Below are 23,010 nucleotides of genomic sequence, written 5' to 3'. Positions count from 1 at the left end.
GTATGTATCATGGCACACCTTTCAGATTTTCTCCTCTAGCCATCCCTGTAATTAAAGTTTAATATATTTATATTTTCTTATCCCATTCCAAAATGATTGCATCCAATTTATGTGTGCTGCAGACTTTTTCTCAGATACAAGAATTACTCCGGAGGAATAAAGTCTTTCCAAATCTGAAAAACTGTTGCAAGGTACAACAGAGTCGTGCGCGTATGAACAAATATTCTATACAAATTTAAAAGTGTTACAAGCGAGAAAATCTTGCCCGTACTGTGAATGTCGTGTGACTAGGGCCTCCCGTCGGGTAGACCGTTCGCCGGGTACAAGTTTTTCGATTTGACGCCACTTCGGCAACTTACGCGTCGATGGGGATGAAGTGATGATGGTTAGGACAACACAACATCCAGTCCCTCAGCAGAGAAAATCTCCGAGCCAGCCAGGAATAGAACCCAGGCCCTTAGGATTGACATTCTGTCGCGCTGACCACTCAGGTACCAGGGGCGGATTTGCGAGTACTGTATCTCATACTCTATGTGCTGCATTACACTAAAGTGACAAAAGTCATGGGATACCGATATGCACACACACAGATGGCGGTAGCATCGAGCGCGCAAGGTATAAAAGGGCAGTGCGTGGGCAAAGCTGTCATTTGCACTCAGTTGATCCATGTGGTAAGGTTTCCGACGTGATAATAGCCGCACAATGGGAATTAAGACTTTGAACGTGGAATGGTAGTTGGAGATAGACGCATAGGACATTCAATTTCGGAAATCGTTAGGGAATTCAATATTCCGAGAATGTGGCGAGAATACCAGATTTCAGGCACTACCTCTCACCACGCACAACGCAATGGCCGACAGCCGGCACTTAACGACCGAGAGCAGCACCGTTTGACTACATTTATCAGACCTAAAGGACAAGCAACAGCGAGTGAAATAACCGCAGAAATCAGTGTGGGACGTACGACGAGCGTGTACTTTAGGATAGTGCGGTGAAATCTGGCGTTAATGGGCTATGGCATCAGACGGTCAACGCAAGTGCCTGTGCTAGAAGCTCGACATCGCCTGCAGCTCTTCTCGTGGAATCGTGACCATATCGGTTGGACCCTAGACGACTGGAACCCCGTGGGCTGGTCAGATGAATCCCGATGTCAGAGTTGATGGTACGGTTCGAGTGTGGCGCACACCCCACCAAGCCATGGACCCAAGTTGTCAAACAAGGCATTGTGGAAGCTGATGATGGCTCCATAATGGTGTGGGCTGTGTTTAAATCCAATGCACTAGGTGCCCTGGTCCCACTGAACCGATAATAATGACCGTATGGCATTGGTCGCCGGGAGACCTCTCGCGGGGCGGTTCGGCCGCCGCTCCACAAGTTCTTTAACGCCACTACGACGACTTGCGAGTGAATGAGGATGAAATGATGATGAAAGACACACACAACAACCAGTCATCTCGAGGCAGAGAAAATCCCTGACCCCGCCGAGAATCGAACCCGGGACCCCGTGCGCGGGAAGCGAGAACGCTACCGCAAGACCACGAGGCGCGGACACTGAACCGATAATTAACTGGAAATGTTCGGCTACCCGGGGACTGCTGGTAGCCATTCATGTACTTCATTTTCCCAAAAGACGACGGAATTTTTATGAATGACAATGCATGCATGTCACCAGGCCACAATTGTTGGCGATTCGTTTGAAGAACATTCTGGACAGATCGAGAGAATTATCTAGCCACTCTTCGAACATTTATGGGACGTAATCGAGAGGTCAGTTCGTGAACAAAAATCTGCACCGGCAGCACTTTCGCAGTTATGGACGACTGCAGAGGCAACATGGCTTATTATTTCTGCAGGGACTTCAACCAGCTTCAGCTCATGGCACTTCGAATTGCTGCAGATATTAGGAGGTATCCCATGACTTTTGTCAGCTCAGTGTATTACATTTTACACACCAAAAATAGAAAGTGCAACCAGAATAAAAAGAAGTAGTACTAAAAAAAATTAAAAACGTTTTGGAATAGAAGTTATTGGTAACTAACAAAAATTTCCATCTTAGAGACACTGGAAACTGTTGAAACATTCAAGAAACTGTTCATTTGCAAATATCTCATGTTTCATGGTAAAAAGACCTTCAGTTTAAAGACACAAGATGATGCACGACTGACGAAGTATAGCTTAATCATCCATACGTGATGTAACTAGTTTTAAAAATATACAAAATTTATGCACCATAAAACTCGGTAACTGAATGGTTCTCAAATTTTGTTCTTTTTTCCTCCCTTCACGAGGAAATATAGTATCATTCCCCACTCCCCTCCTCTCCTCCCCCCTTTCTCAGCCTATTTTATTGATAAAACTAGTAACTATTTTTACATTTTCTTTGCCATATTCTCCACTTCATCAAATTCAGTTCAGAAGAATTTTACGCAACAAAAATCAAAACTACATTAATTACGTATTATGAAGAAAATATGGAACGAACGAATAATTTTATAACTTTTCATCTATTCAAAAACAATGAAATGGGCAATATTTACAATTCAACAAATAGGGGTTACAAAAACATTAAAAATTTAAATCACGAAGTTCAGTGTGATGGATGAACTTGCTTTTGAGAAGGAAGTTTCTCAAGACGCGGTGTAACAGCAGACATAGCCACTGGAAGTTCTTTGCTTACATATAGCTATGAACTGTAGTTCCACTTCACGGCTGTCAAAGCTGAGATGCTAACCTCGTTCAACTATGTTGTTGCAAAAAGAATGAGGATCTTCACTGAATTTTCGCTCCGCGGTGAGAATTCCTTGCTAATGTGTATCCAAAACTCTAACGAAGACACTTCATTAATTTTGCTCTTTATTGAAGTATCAGTAGTGAGATCAGTGTTGTTGCTCTTTTATATTTAGACGTAATGGACAAGGACCATTTATGAATGGATTTTTAATCCAAATAAATTTATCAAAATCATCGCTCAAATATTTTTCGAAGTGAACTTTTAGTGTTACAAGATGATTAAGAACGTAGGCTTTTATTTCCATTGGAAGTATCGGATTGTCTGTGTCCTCTAACAGTGACACTAGAGTAACTTTGCACTCGGTTTCGCCACAAGCCTAATTTCTTTGTGAACGCCAAAACTTTTCATTCTGAGACAGTAAAGTTACGTGATTACCCATAAGTGAAGTGTTAAGAACATTTAGTGTCTCAAAAATGTCACTGGGAAGTCATTTTCAACAAAAATTCTCCGTTGCTCAAACACTCTGCCAGAGAGTGACATTTCTCTTTTAAGAAATAGAATATCGGTGCCTCATTCCCCAGTTCAAACATTCTTTTTAGTACTTTAAACCTTGAAAAGCATCGAACAGTACTAAAAAACAGCTGTTGAGTGTGTCCAGCACCCATCTCTTTACATAGCACTTTAAAAAGCCTTGTCTTTATAGATTTTGCCTTAATAATACTGGCTGTTTCTATAACCGTTTGCAGCACTTCTTGAACTGGTAGGCCGAGTTGTTTAGCCTTCATAGCTTCCCGATGTATTGCGCAGCGAGTCTATACTGCGTCAGAAGCTACAGTTTTAGCTTTAATTTGCAACTCATCACGGATTCAAAACATTGAACGAGCTCCATCTGTGAATACTCCAATGAATCTATTCCACAATAAATCGTTTTGATTTAAAAAGATATTTTTCATGTCAAAAAGGCTTTGAGCTGTAGCTGTTTTCAGTATCGGCTCACAGAAACTCAATTTGTCCCGAATGTTAAATTCATCAATGAAAAGAACATTAGCAATCAGATTAGAACCTTTATATCAACTACTTCGTCCACCTTACCTGCAACATCGATGTTATGCAATTTATCGATTAGCTGCTCGAGTAAATCATCAGAAATGTGTATAATTTTTCTACGCACTGTGTCATTAGAGATAGGAATCCTATTGAGCAAATGAGTCACCAAACATTGCTGATACTAGATTCATCGCTGCTGGTAAAACCAAAGTTTCTACAATCGTGTGTGGTTTCTTGCATGTAGCAATCCAATGCGTAATCTCGCAAGGGGCTAAAATGGCCTTAGAAGTTACTTTCATCGTTTAACTAGGTTCTTTTGGGTAGACAACAAAATATTTACGATATGCATACATGTACGAAGGAACAGGCACTGCGGCGACCACACCCGTTGTAAAATACATGAAATGTATTTGCAGTTGTGAATATGGATTACCATCAGCTGTAAAATCGAATGACGACGCTGAAAATTTGTGCCGAACTGGGACATGAACGCGGATTTCCTGCTTATCGCGAGCGGCCGCCTTACCATTTTTTTACCTACTTTCTCATCTAGCTAAGTTTAATCTCCAAAAATCAAATCTAACCCTACTTGGCACCGGCACTTTAACTCTACCATATAAAAAGGAAACGAACTACCCCTCTTCAGGCGGTGACCCAGACTATTCCCAAAAGTTCTCCCAAGGCATAAGTTCCACGGGTCTATAATATGTTTTTATTTTTTATTCTTATTTATTTATTTTATTTTATTACATGATTCTAATTAGTAAGCGTGTGCAAATGAAAATGTTATAAAACAAAATGTTACAATAAAAATGTGACTCAAAGTATAAAGTAAGATAGCTATGCATATTGCTTGCGCTACTATGGTGAAACGAATCTTTCTTCAAGAAATGGTGTAACTGGAGTTTTCTTGTCCACTGCCACTAGCGTTTCCTATGTCCATCAACACCGCCTAAAATATCTACAACAAACACATGCTGCATTGCTAATGGCTCAACGAATGCAGCGTTCCTAGAATCAACTAATCGCTTTCCTTTGCCACTGCTTGCAACTAAGGTCATACTATCTTTGATGAGATGCTGCGTCGTACGCTACACTGAGCCTGGCACTCACCAACTAGAGTGGTTGGAGCGGGGGGAGGGGGAGGGGGGAGGGTTACAAAAACTCTGCGCAAATATTTGCAAAGAGCGTACGGTGTCATTGGCAAAGTCTTCTTAATGTGGGCTGCTGGCTGCTAAAAGCGTGGCGAAGGTCCTGTAGTCGGCGTTCGACACTATAAGTGGCCGATAGTTATTGAGCGATTGCCCTCGTGTTGGATTGTGTACTGATATAAGAAGCTCTTCTACGAAGGAAGCGATATGTTACGGTCCGGGGACATGAGTTCACGGAACATCGTAACCCAGCGGGACACGTTGAAGTCACGGAATGTCCGGTAAGACTCGACTGGTAGGTAAGCAATCGGGCCCAGGAGATTTGTTGCCCATAATTTTGTCCAAGGCGTCGTCCACATCCTCAGACGAGACTTCCTCCTTGCAATGCTCCCGCAATGGCCTCGTCGTCTACAGCTCTTTCCTGGTGAAGATGACGAAAATAACCCTTCATGGCTTTCACTATGGTTGCTTGGGTCGTATAGGAGCGACCTTCCTGCGTCGTATGGCGTGTGATTAACTCTCGGCTGTGTGGGCGCGTGTCCACCACAGTAGGTGCATGGTGGAGGAGTCCTGTTGTTCGGTCGTGTCGTCGTGAGAAGACTATGGCGCCTTCTAAGCGGAGCTTCGTCAACGACAATATGTGACCTTTGATTCGGTGTAGTTCTCGCTGTCTGTCCGGTGACGAGGGTAAAGCGTCGGGGTCCTGAGCGGCGCATAATAAAAGTCCAGGGTCTGCCGGTGCCACGCAGCTGTGTCGTTGCCGAATTGCGTAAGTGTCTTCCGGACTGCCGGTTTGGCGCAAGGGAGCCAGCACGCCAAATGTAGATAATTTTAGACCTATTTCTATGTCATACGTGTTTGCAAAAGTTATTGAAGAGGCTATGTATGTAAGGATAATTGATCATTTTATATCACACGATTTGCTATCAAATGTACAGTTGGGCTTAAGAAGTCGTTTAACAACTGAAAATGTTATATTCTGTTTTCTCTGTGAGGTATTACAGGTTACTCTAAAATAGTTCTGTTTGCTGATGACACTAGCTTGGTAATAAAGGATGTTGTGTGCAACATTGGCTCGGTTTCAAATAGTGCAGTACATGACCTAAGTTCATGGTTTGTAGAAAATAAACTAACACTAAATCACAGTAAGACTCAGTTTTTACAGTTTCTGACACACACACAATTCAAAAAAACCGAACGTTTTAATTTCACAGAACGGGCATACGATTAGTGAAACTGAACAGTTCAAATATCTAGGGGTTCACATAGATAGTAAGCTGTCGTGGAAATCCCACGTTCAGGATCTTGTTCAAAGACTTAATACTGCCATTTTTACTATTCGAACGGTATCAGAAGTGAGTGATCGTTCGAGACGAAAATTAGTCTACTTGGCTTATTTTCATTCGCTTATGTCGTATGGTATTACATTTTGGGGTAACTCTTCCCAATCTAAAAGGATATTTTTGGCTCAGAAACGGGCGGTTCGGGCAATAAGTGGTGTAAGTTCACGAACCTTTTGTCGACCCCTGTTCACGAGTCTGGGTATTTTGAAATTGGCCTCTCATTATATATATATATATATATATATATATATATATATATATATATTCGTTACTGTCATTTCTTGTTAACAATATTAGCTTATTCCCAAGAATAAGCAGCTTTCACTCTTCACTCGATTAATATTCGGCAGAAATCAAACCTGCATTTGGATCGGACTTCCTTGTGCAGAAAGGTGTGCAGTATACTGCTGCATCCATTTCCAATAAGCTACCACTCGAATTCAAAAATCGTAGCAGTAATCCACGTGCTTTCAAATCGAAACTGAAGAGTTTCCTCATGGGTCACTCCTTCTATTCTCTCGAGGGGTTCCTTGCAAAAATTAAGCTGATTCTTATTGTACTGTTGATTACGTTTACTTAAACTTATGGATTGACTTTTTTCGGGTTCATGAACATTTTTATCTGTTATTACTTTTATGTTGTAATTTCATGTAGTGACACGTTACATGACCTTGGAGATTTGCTCCTTAATTTGGTGTAAATAAAATAAATAAATAAATAAAGTCGATTGGCATCGTGAGTGACGTCCCTCACAGTTGGTCCACGTTGCGGTGACTTGCCGACGACAGTCCGGGTCCTGGATATGTTCAAATGGCTCTCAGCACTATGGGACTTAACTTCTGAGGTCATCAGTCCCCTAGAACTTAGAACTACTTAAACCTAACTAACCTAAGGACATCACACACAGCCATGCCCGAGGCAGGGTTCGAACCGGCGACCGTAGCGGTCGCGCGGTTCCAGACTGTAGCGCCAAGAAACGCTGGGCCACCTCGGCCGGCCATTATCTTGTAGAAAAGTGTCACTGCCGTCGGGAAACATGAACGCCATGAAGGCGTATAATTGGTCTGTAACCACTGTGCAATACACCTTGGCCGTCATGGTGCCTTGAACGAACTCCACTGGACCCAAGTGTGCCCACGTGAATGTTCCCCAGAGCAAAATATACCCACCGCCAGCTTGTCTCCGTCCCGCAGTACAGGTGTCAAGGAACTGTTGCTATGGAAGACTACGGATTCACGCCCTTCCATCGGCATGATGGAGAAGGTATCAGGATTCATCATACCATGCAACGCTCTGCCACTGCACCAACGCCCAGTGCCGATCGTCACGTGCCCGTTTCAGTCGTAGTTGCCGATGTCGTGGTGTTAACATTGGCACATGTATGGGTCGCCGGCCGCGGAGGCCCAATGTTAGGAGTGATCGGTGGACAGTGTGCTCAGACACACTTTTACTCTGTTCAGCACTAAAGTCTGACTTTAGATCCGCCACAGTTAGCCACCTGTCCTGTTTCACCAGTCTGCCCAGCCTACGACGTACGACATCTGTAATGAGCCGGCCGCGGTGGCAGTGCGGTTCTAGGCGCTCCAGTCCGGAGCCGCGCTGCTGCTACGGTCGCAGGTTCGAATCCTGCCTCGGGCATGGGTGTGTGTGATGTCCTTAGGATAGTTAGGTTTAATTAGTTCTAAGTTCTAGGGGACTGATGACCATAGATGTTAAGTCCCATAGTGCTCAGAGCCATTTGAACCATCTGTAATGAGGGGTGGCCGCCCAATCCCACGACATCTGGAGGTAGTCTCACCTTGGTTTCGCCACGTGTTAAAGACACTCACCACAGCATTCCTCAAACACCCGACAATTCGTGCAGCTTCCTAAATGCTCCTGCCGCGACTCCGGGCCATCACAATCTGCTCCTCGGTCAAACTCAGATAGATCGCGCGCCTTACCCATTGTGCACACGGACGGCACGCTCACTGATACCATATAAACCACGCGTTTGTGTAACAGTTATTCGTCGCCAAGTTACGCTGCTGTCGCCTGGAAGGGGTTATATCGATAGTAAGCCGGTGGTTACGATTTTGTGGCTGATGATTATATTATAAATACGTAAAACTCATAATATTTACGAACGCTTCGTAATAGACAACCTCAGGTCTGCCCGGGTTCCCGGGTTCGATTCCCGGCGGGGTCAGGGATTTTCTGTGCCTCGTGAGGACTGGGTGTTGTGTGATGTCCTTAGGTTAGTTAGGTTTAAGTAGTTCTAAGTTCTAGGGGACTGATGACCATAGATGTTAAGTCCCATAGTGCTCAGAGCCATTTGAACCATTTTTGAACCTCATGTCTCACAATAACAAAAACAATAGGAAAAGTTGCAAACTACTTATGTTGGTTTCTAATGTGCTATCCTGCTGAAACCAGTCACTAGACTGAAACACCGACCACGAAACTCCGTGTTCCTAGGTACAATACCCTCCAGGTACAAGACTCTCCCTTACTAGAAGGACGTGCTTAGAAAGTAATGCCACCGAATTATTTACGTGAAACTCTTAACGCTTTTTAAATACAACAAACATTATTAACGTTCTACATGTTTATTCTTCGTGTCCACATATTTGCGGCCCCTGGTGCTACAGGGCTCCGAATTATAAAGCGTAACCTGACGGTATGTAACGTAACTATATCGGTGCGTGAGAAACAGCGTCCTGTAATCGAGTTTCGAATTCTAAGAGTTCGTCCACATGTGGAGCACCTTCTCCTTCACCATGACAGTGCCAGAGTACACATGAGCGTTGCGACGTCTGGGACAATCCAATGCTATGTGTCCACAGTCATCCATCATACTCCATACAGTACCGACTTCGCCCCATCCGATTTTCATATGTTTCTCGAACAAAGATCACCTTCGAGGGCTTCACTTTGTCTGTGATGAAGCGGTGCAAGCAGAGGTAAGGTTTTTGCTAACGAACGAAGTCAAACAAATGTTCAACTGTGTGTGAAATCTTGTGGGACTTAACTGCTAAGGTCATCAGTCCCTAAGCTTACACACTACTTAACCTAAATTATCCTAAGGATAAACACACACACACCCATCCCCGAGGGAGGACTCGAACCTCCGTCGGGAGAAGTCAAACATTCTACAGTGACTATAGGCCTATATCTCTGACGTCGATCTCTTGCAGAATTTTGGAACTTGTTTCATGCTCGCGTCTTATGACATTCCGAGTGAAACCCAGTTCGCCCTGTTCATTCACGAAGACACAAAAAGCAACTGACACAGGCGTCCGGGTATATGCCGTGTTCCTTGATTTCCGAAAGGCATTTGATAGAGTTCCACACTGCTGCCCAATGAACAAAATACGAGCGTATGGAATATCAGATCAACTGTGTCACTGGATTGAAGAGTTTCTAGCATACAGAAGACAGTATGTTATTCTGAGGACCGGCCGCTGTTGCCGAGCAGCTCTCAGCGCTTCAGACCGCTACAGACGCAGGTTCGAATCCTGCCTCGGGCATGGATGTACGTGACGTCCTTAGGTTAGTTAGGTTTAAGTAGTTCTAAGTCTAGGGGACTGATAACCTCAGATGTTAAGTCCCATAGTGCTCAGAACCATTTGAACCATTTGTTATTCTGAACGGAGAGAGGCTTTTAGAAGCAAAAGTAATTTCGGTCGTGCTCCAGGGGAGTGTTATAGGAACAATACTTTTCACAGTGTATATAAATTACTTCGCAGATGAGGGTTTAAAGGGAAGTCGCGATGCTGTAGAACTGTAGCGAAGCGTCGACGCTTTGTGCGGGGAGTGACAATTGACTCTCAACATAAACAAATGTAACGTACTGTGAATATGTAGACACAAAGCTTCTTTATTGCATAATTACAGAACAATCAATGCAAGTAGTTACTTAGATAAAATATCTACGAGTATGTGTACGGAGTAGTTTCAAGTGGAATGACCAAATAAAATTAATTGCGAGTAAGGAAGACGCCAGATTCAGATTCATGGGAAGAATCCTCAGAAAATACAGCCTATCAACAAAGAAAGCAGCTTGGAAACACTAGTTAGCCCAATGTCTCAATATTGCTCATTAGTGTGGGATCCTTACCAGATAGTACTGGTGGAGGAATTACAGAGGATCCATGGGAGAGCAACACGTTTCTTTACATATTTATTTAGTAAGCGCGAAAGTGTCACAGAGATGATCAGCCAAACCCAGTGACAGAGCTTGCAAAAGAGGCGCTTTGTATCACGTTATTGTCTAATGTTACAGTCCGAGAGCGTACATTTGTGGAAGAATCAACTAGTATACCGGTTCCTCCTACGTCCATCTTGCGAAGAGATCAGGAAGACAAAAGTGGAAAGATTCGAGCCCACACCAGTTCTTTCCAGCAATCGATCTTCCCGCAAACTATAAGCTGAAAAAACGAAATTCATCTCAAATATAAAAAACTGAGACGAAGTTCATAGAAACACAATTAAGTAAAATGGAGTGATTAAATAAATTTAAATATTCTGGATAAACTATACAACAGAATAGACTAGAAAAATCTGCAGTAGATGTGAGAATTAACAAAATGGAAAGAGCATATGGTTTGATCAAAAATATTTACAACAAGAAATGTATATCTAGAAAAACAAAACTAAAACACTACACCACAGTGGTACGACCAGAACGTTTATATGGATCTGAATGCCTAACTATGAACTATAAGATGGACAAACTAGAGAGGGATTATTAGAAAATAATGAGTGCAATAAAAACTACAGATGGTTGGAAAGTAAGAAGTAATGAGGAGATCTACAAAAATATAGAGAAAATATCTGAAGTAATGGCCAAACGGAGATTAACCTTTTTCGGACACCTCTACCGAATGGATGGAAATAGACTAACGAAACAAATACTCCTATATTTCTGGAAGAAGAAATCGACAATAGCATGGATTACAGAAGTAAGGAAAGATCTAGAAAGAAACACCATCAAAGTATCAGAAATAGCAGAAAGAAACCGTTTTAAAGATAAAATACTAAATTTGGAAGGTTTGCAAAGCAGAAGAAATAAAAAATCGGGAACAACATGGACAGAAGAAAGGAAGAGACTTCATAGGGAGAAAATGAGGTAATACTGGAAATATAGGAAATAACAACAAAGGAAGAAGAGGAACTGACGTTGTTAACGTGATCCTAGTGGGTCAATACGACTGTAAAAAAAAGGACACTGGTAACAAAGTATCCTCTTCCGCGGACCGTAAGGTGGCTTGCGGAGAATAGATGCAGATGGAGATCAACTAAATGCTCCTTTGGTAGGAGAAATGTGTTCGTCGTGAGGGTGAATATGTTGTGAAATAAATATGTAGACGTGAAGAATAAAGATGTGGAATGTTAACGAAGTTGGTTTTATTTTAAAAGTTATAAGAGTTTTCACATAAAAATACCAAGGCATTACTTTGCAGCACGCCCGCGCTAGTGGCTGAGAACATGAACTCAGAAGCCACGGTGTAGGGCTTCACTGCTGTGTGAGATAATTTATTTGTGGGACGCAAATTTCACTTAGTCATCTCAACCTACCTTCTTGCGGAACAAGTGTAACACGGCAGCACGTACATTCTGGGCCTCTAGGACAGCTAAACAAAAATGCTACTTCAGGTGTCGGCTAAAGGTGAAGATACGTTTATAAGAGTAAATGCAAGAGGTTCTATATCAGCTAAAATCTGAGAGCTCGAGATGAAGGTTTGTGCGCCTCTGACGCTACTTCACGTCTCGGACGTAGCAAGAAAAATCTCGACAGCAAGGGGGAGCGGTGGAGAGGGTGAGTCGTAAAGAGCACAAGCTGCCAGCCACTTTCTAACTTTGTGGCAGGAAGGAGGACGGAAGGGAAGTCGCTAAAGTTTACTTAGCGCCTTGAGCCAATATTTTCTGTTTGATTAAGATACGACGCTGGGTGGCAGCAAACAGCAACAAAAACATTTTCTAGTAAGGCTGTCATCGTTTCGTCTCCCGTGAATCACTTAGACGCTGCCATAAAAGTAGATCAATACCCACAGCTACTTACAGAAATCTAAGTCTATTTCATCTTATTAACGTTTAATTTAAATGCACTACTGGCCATTACAATTGCTACACCAAGAAGAAATGCAGATGATAAACGGGTATTCATTGGACAAATATATTATACTACAGCTTACATGTGATTACATTTTCACGCAGTTTGAGTGCATAGATCCTGAGAAATTAGTACCCAGAACAACCATCTCTGGCCGCAATAACGGCCTTGATACGCCTGGGCATTGAGTCAAACAGAGCTTGGATGGCACGTACAGGTACAGCTGCCCATGCAGCTTCAACACGATACCACAGTTCATCAAGAGTAGTGACTGGCGTATTGTGAGGAGCCAGTTGCTCGGCCACCATTGGCCTGACGTTTTCCATTGGTGAGAGATCTGGAGAATGTGCTGGCCAGGGCAGCACTCGAACATTTTCTGTATCCAGAGAGGCCCGTACAGGACCTGCAACATGCGGTCGTGCATTATCCTGCTGAAATCTAGGATTTCGCAGGGATCTAATGAAGGGTAGAGCCACGGGTCGTAACACATCTGAAATGTAACGCCCACTGTTCAAAGTGCCGTCAATGCGAACAAGTGGTGACCGAGACGTGTAAGAAATGGCACCCCGTACCATCACGTCAGGTGATACGCCAGCATGGCGATGATGAATACACGCTTCCAATGTGCGTTCACCGCAATGTCGTCAAACACGGATGCGACTATCATGATGCTGTTAACAGAACCTGGATTCAGACGAAAAAATGACGTTTTACCATTCGTGCACCCAGGTTCGCCGTTGAGTACACCATCGCAGGCGCTCCTGTCTGTGATGCAGCGTCAAGGGTAACCGCAGCCATGGTCTCCGAGCTGACAGTCCATGCTGATGCAAATGTCGTCGAACTGTTCGTGCAGATGGCTGTTGTCTTGCAAACGTCCCCATCTGTTGACTCAGGGATCGAGACGTGGCTGCACGATCCGTTACAGCCATGCGGATAAGATGCCTATCATCTCGAATGCTAGTGATACGAGGCCGTTGGCATCCAGCACGGCGTTCCGTACTACCCTCCTGAACCCACCGATTCCGTATTCTGCTAATAGTCATTGGATCTCGACCAACGCGAGCAGCAATGTCGCGATACGATAAACCGCAAACGCGGTAGGCTGCGATCCGACCTTTATAGAATTCGGAAACGTGATGGTACGCATTTCTCCTTACACGAGGCATCACAACAACGATTCACCAGGCAACGCCGGTCAACTGCTGTTTGTGTATGAGAAATCGGTTGGAAACTTTCCCCATGTCAGCACGTTGTAGGTGTCGCCACCGGCGCCAACCTTGTGTGAATGCTCTGAAAAGCTAATCATTTGCATATCACAGTATCTTCTTCCCGTCGGTTAAATTTCGCGTCTGTAGCACATCATCTTGGTGGTGTAGCAATATTAATGACCAGTAGTGTACTATACAGGGTGAATCACTTAAATATTGCACAGTAAATGTTGCGGAAATGGAAAGTGCTATTGATGTGTGGTTTCCACTGTAATAATATCTAGGAAATGTACCTTTTATGTAAACATACACTTTTCAAAAGGGACATGCCTATTGACATTAAAAAACAAAAAACAGGGTAAATTAGAATGTCAGTGGTATTTGCTTGTAGGATTCTAGTGCGAGTCGTTTACTAGTTATCGTATTTTGAAAAGTTCCCACATCGACACTTGTACAATACCTATGATAGCACACACTATAGACCAACACAAGTGCATACAGTAGTTATGTGCATTCTGACTAGTAACGAGACAATTAACCATCACAGGTTGTGCTCAAAATGATTACCGGCAGCGGCAGTACACCGTTCCAGTCTGGTATGGAACGACTGCTGCACACGTGCTAGCATTTCAGCGGAGATATGAATGACCTAGTAGATAGTGTCGGAAGTTCCATGCGGCTTTTAGCGGATGATGCTGTAGTATACAGAGAAGTAGCAGCATTAGAAAATTGCAGCGAAATGCAGGAAGATCGGCAGCGGATATGCACTTGGTGCAGGGAGTGGCAACTGACCCTTAACATAGACAAATGTAATGGAATGCGAATACATAGAAGGATAATTTATTGTATGATTATATGATAGCGGAACAAACACTGGTAGCAGTTACTTCTGTAAAATATCTGGGAGTATGCGTACGGAACGATTTGAGGTGGAATGATGATATAAAATTAATTGTTGGTAAGGTGGGTACCAGGTTGAGATTCATTGGGAGAGTCTTCGAAAATGTAGTCCATCAACAAAGGAGGTGGCTTACAAAACACTCGTTCGACCTATACTTGAGTATTACTCATCAGTGTGGGATCCGTACCAGATCGGGTTGACAGAGGAGATAGAGAAGATCCAAAGAAGAGCGGCGCGTTTCGTCACAGGGTTATTTGGTAACCGTGATAGCGTTACGGAGATGTTTAAGAAACTCAAGTGGCAGGCTCTGCTAGAGAGGCGCTCTGCATCGCGGTGTAGCTTGCTCGCCAGGTTTCGAGAGGGTGCGTTCCTGGATGAGGTATCGAATATATTGCTCCCCCCTACTTATACCTCCCGAGGAGATCACGAATGTAAAATTAGAGAAATTCGAGCGCGCACGGAGGCTTTCCGGCAGTCGTTCTTCCCGCGAACCATACACGACTGCTACCAACACCGACTCAAAGGGTGGCCTCGGCGCTTGTTGGTGACGTCACGTCAGCTAGGCACGGCGAACACCAGGTCTGTTGCAGGCATACTCATAATAGTGGTGTCTCCCTCTCTGGCACAGGAAAATGTGAAACTATTGGCGGTAGTTGACCAACACAAATTGTTCTGAGAGATTTCTTCATTCAATTAATTGTGCAATTCATTACACTTCTTAACAAATAGTGTACTCTTGAACTTAAACTTCCACCTGTTTTAAGGATTGACATACAAAAACAACTTCATGGTCCAGCAGCAACAGAATTCGTGCTTCTTTACCTTATTTGTAAATCTGGGGAAGTTACGTTTGTACTGGGTTGCTTTTACAAGAAACTGTGAACATATTGGTGCTCTTCTTTAGGTATCTTGGTTGACTATGTGGTGAGGGGCACTGTCGTGCGGTAGCGTTCTCGCTTCCCCCCGCACGGGTTCCCGGGTTCGATTCCCGGCGGGGTCAGGGATATTCTCTGCCTCGCGATGACTGGGTGTTGTGTGCTATCCCTAGGTTAGTTGTGTTTAAGTAGTTCTAAGTTCTGGGGGACTGATGACCATAGATGTTAAGTCCCATAGTGCTCAGAGCCATTTGAACCATTTTTTTGAGGAGCACTAAATGTTAATGAAATATCTTGCGATTGTACACGTTTGGGTATGGGTTGGGGCACAGAAGAAGAGGCAAAAGAGAGATACTTGTTTTATCAAATAAAATTTTTTTATCTTATGAAGTTTCTCCTTTCAGTTGCAAGAGGGGAATATTTATCTTTTCTAATGTGCATGTTTAAAAAAGTTTAAACTCAGCAGTATTTTCGATGTATGAAGCTATTTTGTTTCCTGTTTAGAATTCCTTTCGTTGAAAACGACTGTAATCTAATGACTGGCAACAGTTGGACATTTACACATGTAAATTAGCTCACATTTCCAGTGACAATGTCAAACGAAAATAAATAAATAAAAGAAACGAGTTCATTGTAAGGGGGTTGGGGTAAGTTTCGATAGCAAAATGGATCAAGTAAATATAGTTACTTGAATGTAAAATTTCCGAAGCTCGCAATGGGATAAAGCAAGTGGCTCTGAGCACTATGGGACTTAACTGCTGAGGCCATCAGTCCCCTAGAACTTAGAACTAATTATACCTAACTAACCTAAGGCCGTCACACACACCCATGCCCGAGGCAGGATTCGAACCTGCGACCGTAGCGGTCGCGCGGTTCCAAACTGTAGCGCCTAGAACCGCTCGGCCACCTCGGCCGGCGGGTTAAAGCATTTTCTCATATTGATCTACGTTTGTTTCGACAGGATTCAGTAATACGGAACTATGATCTTCATTTGTAGCTTTACGATAATAAGAAAATATTTCATCTAAATAAAACTGCAGAATCCAAAACAATACCAAACATTTTGTGCAAAAATAATAGATTTATAGCGATAAGCACGCCCAGGCGGTTCTGCCTGCAACAGACCTGGCGTTCGCCGTGCCTAGCTGACGTGACGTCACTAACATGCGACGAGGCCTTCCTTTGAGTCGGTGTTGCTGGTACAGGAAAGGGAGGTAATGACAGTGGCACGTAAAGTGCCCTCCACCACACACCGTTGGGTGGCCTGCGGAGTATAAATGTAGATGTAGAGTAGGCTGCAGTAATACATCGTAGCATATCATCTGGTGTAGTTGGTATGTCCGTGTAGACAGCATCTTTCAGCTTTCCCCACAGGAAAGAGTCTACAAGGGTCAAATCCGGGGAACGGGCCAGCCAAAGTAGAGGTCCTCTGCTTTCAATCCAACGATTTGGAAACAATTCGTGAAGACATGGTGTAGCACTTCGTGCCCAATGAGCTGGACATCATAGCCATCCTATTGGTGCCACAGGTTGCACTTAGTCTGCTGAGCAGCGTCTCTAGCATCCGTGGAAGATGGTCTGTTAGGAGGCTGCATTACTTGTGCGTTTTCATTGTTCAGTCTTGAAAAACGGGCCTATGAGCTAATGCTCACACACCACACGTTTACACTTCATGTACGGTGATGTTTCACCTGACGAAGCCAACGGGCATTGTCAACAGACCAATAGTGCACGTTTCGGCGGTATACACTACTGACCATTAAAATAACTACACCACGAAGATGACGTGCTAGAGACGCGAAATTTAACCGACAGGAAGAAGATGCTGTGATATGCAAATGAGTAGCTTTTCAGAGCATTCACGCAAGGTTGGCGCCGGTAGCGACACCTACAACGTGCTGACATGAGGAAAGTATCCAACCGATTTCTCATACACAAACAGCAGTTAACCGGCGTTGCCTCGTGAAACGTTGTTGTGATGCCTCGTGTAAGGAGGAGAAATGCGTACCATCACGTTTCCGACTTTGATAATGGTCGGATTGTAGCCTATCGCGATTGCGGTTTATCGTATCGCGACATTGCTGTTGGCGTTGGTCGAGATCCAATGACTGTTAACAGAATATAGAATCGGTGGGTTCAGGAGGGTAATAAGGAGCGCCGTGCTGGATCCCAACGGCCTCGTATAACTAGCAGTCGAGATGGGAGGCATCTTATCCGTATGGCTGTAACGGATCGTGCAGCCGCGTCTAGATCCCTGGGTCAACAGATGGGACGTTTGCAAGACAAAAACCATCTGCACGAACAGTTCAACGACGTTTGCAGCAGCAAGGACTATCAGCTCAGAGACCATGGCTGCGGTTACCCTTGACGCTACATCACAGACAGGAGCGCCTGCGATGGTGTACTCAACGACGAACCTGGGTGCACGAATGGGAAAACGACATTTTTTCGGATGAATCCAGGTTCTGTTTACAGCATCATGATGGTCGCATCTGTGTTTAGCGACATCGTGGTGAACGCACATTGGGACCCTGTATTCGTCATCGCCATACTGTCGTATCACCTGGCGTGATGGTATGGGGTGCCATTGGTTACACATCTCGGTCACCTCTTGTTCGCATTGAAGGCATTTTGAACAGTGGACGCTACATTTCAGATGTGTTACGACCCGTGGCTCTACCCTTCATTCGATCCCTGCAAAATCCTACATTTCAGCAGGATAACGCACGACCGCATGTTGCAGGTATTATACGGGCCTTTCTGGATACAGAAAGTGTTCGACTGGTGCCCTGGCCAACACATTCTCCACATCTCTCACCAATTGAAAGCGTCTGGTCAATGGTGGCCGAGCAACTGGCTCGTCACAATACGTCAGTCACTACTCTTGATGACTTGTGGTATCGTGTTGAAGCTGCATGGGCAGCTGTACCTGTACACGCCATCCAAGCTCTGTTAGGCTCAATGCCCAGGCGTATGAAGGCCGTTATTACGGCCAGATGTGGTTGTTCTGGATACTGATTTCTCAGGATCTGTGCACCTAAAATGCGTGCAAATATAATCACATGTCAGTTCTAGTATAATATATTTGTGCAATGAATACTCGTTTATCATCTGCGTTTCTTCTTTGTGTAGCAATTTTAATGGCCGGTAGTGTACGTCGCCACGATTAGTAAATGTGGTTTCATCACTAAAGAAGATAAATGACACATCTGGAATATCCCATCTTAATGCCCATGTACAGAAGTTACTTCTCATAATCTTTTCCATGCAGTTCTTGACGGAGAGAGATGTTTCAGGCATGGATCCTATGTCCATAGAGAATACACAGAACAATCATGCCGCTCCCGCCTGCGATTGCGCGCGTGCTAAAGTGCGGATCAACTGCAGCAGCAGCAAGAACGTTTATTTCCCAATCTCCCGGTGTCACTTGTTTCCTTGTGTTACGTTATGTATTTGTTACACTACCACTTTCACGTAACTGTTTGAACAGTCTGATAAATAATTTCCCAGATGGTTGATGTCTGTAAGGATGTTTTGCAACATACAACGGACAAGAATGAACTGCATTCTTCTTACAATCTCCATACCCCACGAGCATATTGGTTTTCTCCGCGTTGATAAATGTCGTCGACAGTTCACGACCAACTTTTTGGACTGTCATACACCAAATGATTTGTAAATCGCAGTGGACTCAGGGAACACACAAGCACGCTCGAGGCAAACATAACAACATCGTACCTAGCACCTCCACAGTTTTAATAGTACAGGGTGATTCAAAAAGAATACCACAACATTAAAAATGTGTATTTAATGAAAGAAACATAATATAACCTTCTGTTATATATCATTACAAAGAGTATTTAAAAAGGTTTTTTTTCACTCAAAAACAAGTTCAGAGATGTTCAATATGGCCCCCTCCAGACACACGAGCAATATCAACCCTATACTCCAACTCGTTCCACACTCTCTGTAGCATATCAGGCGTAACAGTTTGGATAGCTGCTGTTATTTCTCGTTTCAAATCATCAATGGTGGCTGGGAGAGGTGGCCGAAACACCATATCCTTAACATACCCCCACAAGAAAAATTCGCAGGGGGTAAGATCAGGGCTTCTTGGAGGCCAGTGATGAAGTGCTCTGTCACGGGCTGCCTGGCGGCCGATCCATCGCCTCGGGTAGTTGACGTTCAGGTTTCATAACTAACCTTTTTCATAGGACTCTCTGTACAGTTGATTGTGGAATTTGCAGCTCTCTGCTAGCTCTGCGAGTCGATTTTCCTGGGCTGCGAAGAAATGCTTGCTGGATGCGTGCTACATTTTCATCACTCGTTCTCGGCCGTCCAGAACTTTTCCCTTTGCACAAACACCCATTCTCTGTAAACTGTTTATACCAACGTTAATACACCACCTATCAGGAGGTTTAACACCATACTTCGTTCGAAATGCACGCTGAACAACTGTCGTCGATTCACTTCTGCCGTACTCAATAACACAAAAAGCTTTCTGTTGAGCGGTCGCCATCTTAGCATCAACTGACGCTGACGCCTAGTCAACAGCCCCTCAAGCGAACAAATGTACAACTAAATGAAACTTTATAGCTCCCTTAATTCGCCGACAGATAGTGCTTAGCTCTGCCTTTTGTCGTTGCAGAGTTTTAAATTCCTAAAGTTGTGGTATTCTTTTTGAATCACCCTGTACAAACAAGTGTCGCTGTGGCAACTTTTCAGAATACGATATCTCGTAAATTACTCGAATCCTCCATCAAACACCACTGACATTCTACACTGGAGCACCAAAGAAACTGGTACAAGCATGCGTATTCAAATACAGATATATGTAAACAGGCGGAATACGGCGCTGCTGTCGGCAACGTCTAAATAAGACAATAAGTAAATTTGGAACTTTGTGGTAAGATCTTAAGGGACCAAACTGCTGAGGTCATCGGTCCCTAAGCTTACACATTACTTAATCTAACTTATGCTAAGGACAACACACACACCTAAGCCCGAGGGACGACTCTACCTCCGACGGAGGCAGCCGCGCGGACCGTGACAAGGCTCCCTAGACCGCGCGTCTACATCGCGCGGAGACAATAATTGTCTGGCGCAGTTGTTAGATCGGATACTGCTGCTACAATGGCAAGTTATCAAGATTTAAGTGAGTTTGAACGTGGTGTTATAGTCGGCGCAGGAGCGATGGGATGCAGTATCTCCGAGATAGCGATGAAGTGGGAATTTTCCCGTACGACCATTTCATGAGTGTACCGTGAATATAAGGAATTCGGTAAAACATCAAATCTCCGACATCGCTGGGGCCGGAAAAAGATACTGCAGGAACGGGACCAACAACGACTGGAGAGAATCGTTCAACGCTACAGAAGTGCAACACTTCCACAGATTGCTGTAGACTTCGATGCTGGGCCATCAACACGTGTCAGCGTGCGGTTCATTCAATGAAACATCATTAATATGGGCTTTCGGAGCCGAAGGCTCAGTCATGTACCCTTGATGACTGCACGACACAAAGCTTTCGCGCGTCGCCTGGGACCGTCAACACCGACATTGGACTGTTGATGACTGGAAACATGTTGTCTGGTCGGTCGAGTTTCGTTTCAAATTGTATAGAGCGGATGGACGTGTACGGGTATGGAGACAACCTCATGACTCCATGGACCCTCCATTTCAGCAGGGGACTGTTCAAGTTGTTGTAGGCTATGTAATGGTGTGAGTAGTGTGCAGTAGGAGTTGTATGGGACCCCTGATACATATAGATGCGTGTCTGACGGATGACACTTACGTAAGCATCCTGTCTGATCACCTGTACCCGTTCATGTCCATTGTGCATTCCGACGGACTTGGGCAATTCCAGCAGGATTATATTTCACCCCACACGTCCAGAATTGCTACAGAGTGTCTCCAGGAACACTTTTCTGATTTTAAACACTTCCACTGGAAACCAAACTACTCAGACATGAACATTATTGAGGATAGAATTGGAAGGAAAATCAGCAGTGGCCGTAATTTGTTGTTTTATTGTCAGCAAAATCGATTTTCAGTCACTTAGTGACCATCCTCAGTGCCAGAAGTTAAAAAATTTTTCACATAACGATCAGAGAGTATAAAACCGAAAACCACAAGTACACCTGCGTGTGAACATAACAGTTGGTAGGAACATACCTGTAAAACACAATTAAAATTGGTAGGCACTGGTATCAACAAGCTCACAGCGATCACATAAACTGAGGCCGCTGTTTACATGCACCTGTACAGCAGACCTCTGTGTGACAGGGCTTGGAACGCCCTCTATGTGACATGTGTCACGTGAAGACTTAATATTACTGGTTTTGCAAGACATTAACACAAAATAACTCTTGTGCATTTGTGACTCATGAAGTAATTCAGCGCGACTGCTACGGTCGCAGGTTCGAATCCTGCCTCGGGCATGGATGTGTGTGATGTCCTTAGGTTAGTTAGGTTTAAGTAGATCTAAGTCTAAGGGACTTATGACCACAGATGTTGAGTCCCATAGTGCTCAGAGCCATTTTTGAAGTAATTCAAATTTAAATGTACGTAAAAACATAGCAGACGAAGGGGGAAGTTTCAAATGGTTCAAATGGCTCTGAGCACTATGGGACTTAACATCTGTGATCATCAGTCCCCTAGAACTTAGAACTACTTAAACCTAACTAACCTAAGGACATCACACACATCCATGCCCGAGGCAGGATTCGAACCTGCGACCGTAGCAGTCGCGCGGTTCCGGACTGAGCGCCTGAACCGCTAGACCTCCGCGGCCGGCGGGGGGAAGTTTATGTGATCGCTCCAAGCTTGTGGTTATAGCTTGATACCAGTGCCTACCAATCTTAATTGTACATTACAGGTATGTTCCCACCAACTGTTATGTTCATACGCAGGTGTAGTTGTGATTTTGGGTTTTATACTCTCTGATCGTTATGTGAAAAAATTTTTAACTTCTAGCACTGAGGATGATCACTAAATGACCGAAAATCGATTTTGCTGACAGTAAAACAACAAAATTCGGCCAATGCTGATTTTCCTTCCAATTCTATCCACTATTTGGTCGTGGTGCACACAACACGCCATGGAGTCGCCAATCAATAACATTATTGAGCATATCCTGGATGCCTTAGAACGCACTTTTCGCAAGAGGTCTCCGCCCCCTCGTAGTCTTACGCATTTACGGACAGCCCTGCAGGTTTCATGGTCTCAGTTCCCTCCAGCACTGCTTCAGACCTTAGTCGAGTCTATGCCACGTCGTGTTGCGGCACTTCTGCGTGCTCACGCTGCCCTACACGATATTAGTCAGGTACACCAGTTGTTTGGCTCTTCACTGTAATTTCCCCTACTTTCAGTCTGTTAGTTTCAGTAAGCATTTTTCTGTTTAAAGAAGTGTATTTTTTAACAAAACGTACATTTTCTAAGTATTATTACAATTTGTTTATTGGATAACAATACGAGCCCATGACTACCAACCCATTCTGTGAAAATCGCACATCAGTAGCATCTTCTATTTCCGCAATAATTTCGGTGCAAGTTTTAGGTGATTCGCCCTGTATATATCTCAGTTCTGCTTTCTTCAAACGACACTTCTCTTTTCAGTAATTTTTCAGAGACGAATGAATAAAGTGGCTTAGAAATTATT

This window comes from Schistocerca piceifrons, chromosome X, assembly GCF_021461385.2.
Source record: "Schistocerca piceifrons isolate TAMUIC-IGC-003096 chromosome X, iqSchPice1.1, whole genome shotgun sequence".
Lineage (NCBI taxonomy): Eukaryota > Metazoa > Arthropoda > Insecta > Orthoptera > Acrididae > Schistocerca > Schistocerca piceifrons.
The sequence above is the reverse complement of the archived record's forward strand: the minus strand, read 5'-3'. Positions refer to the sequence as shown.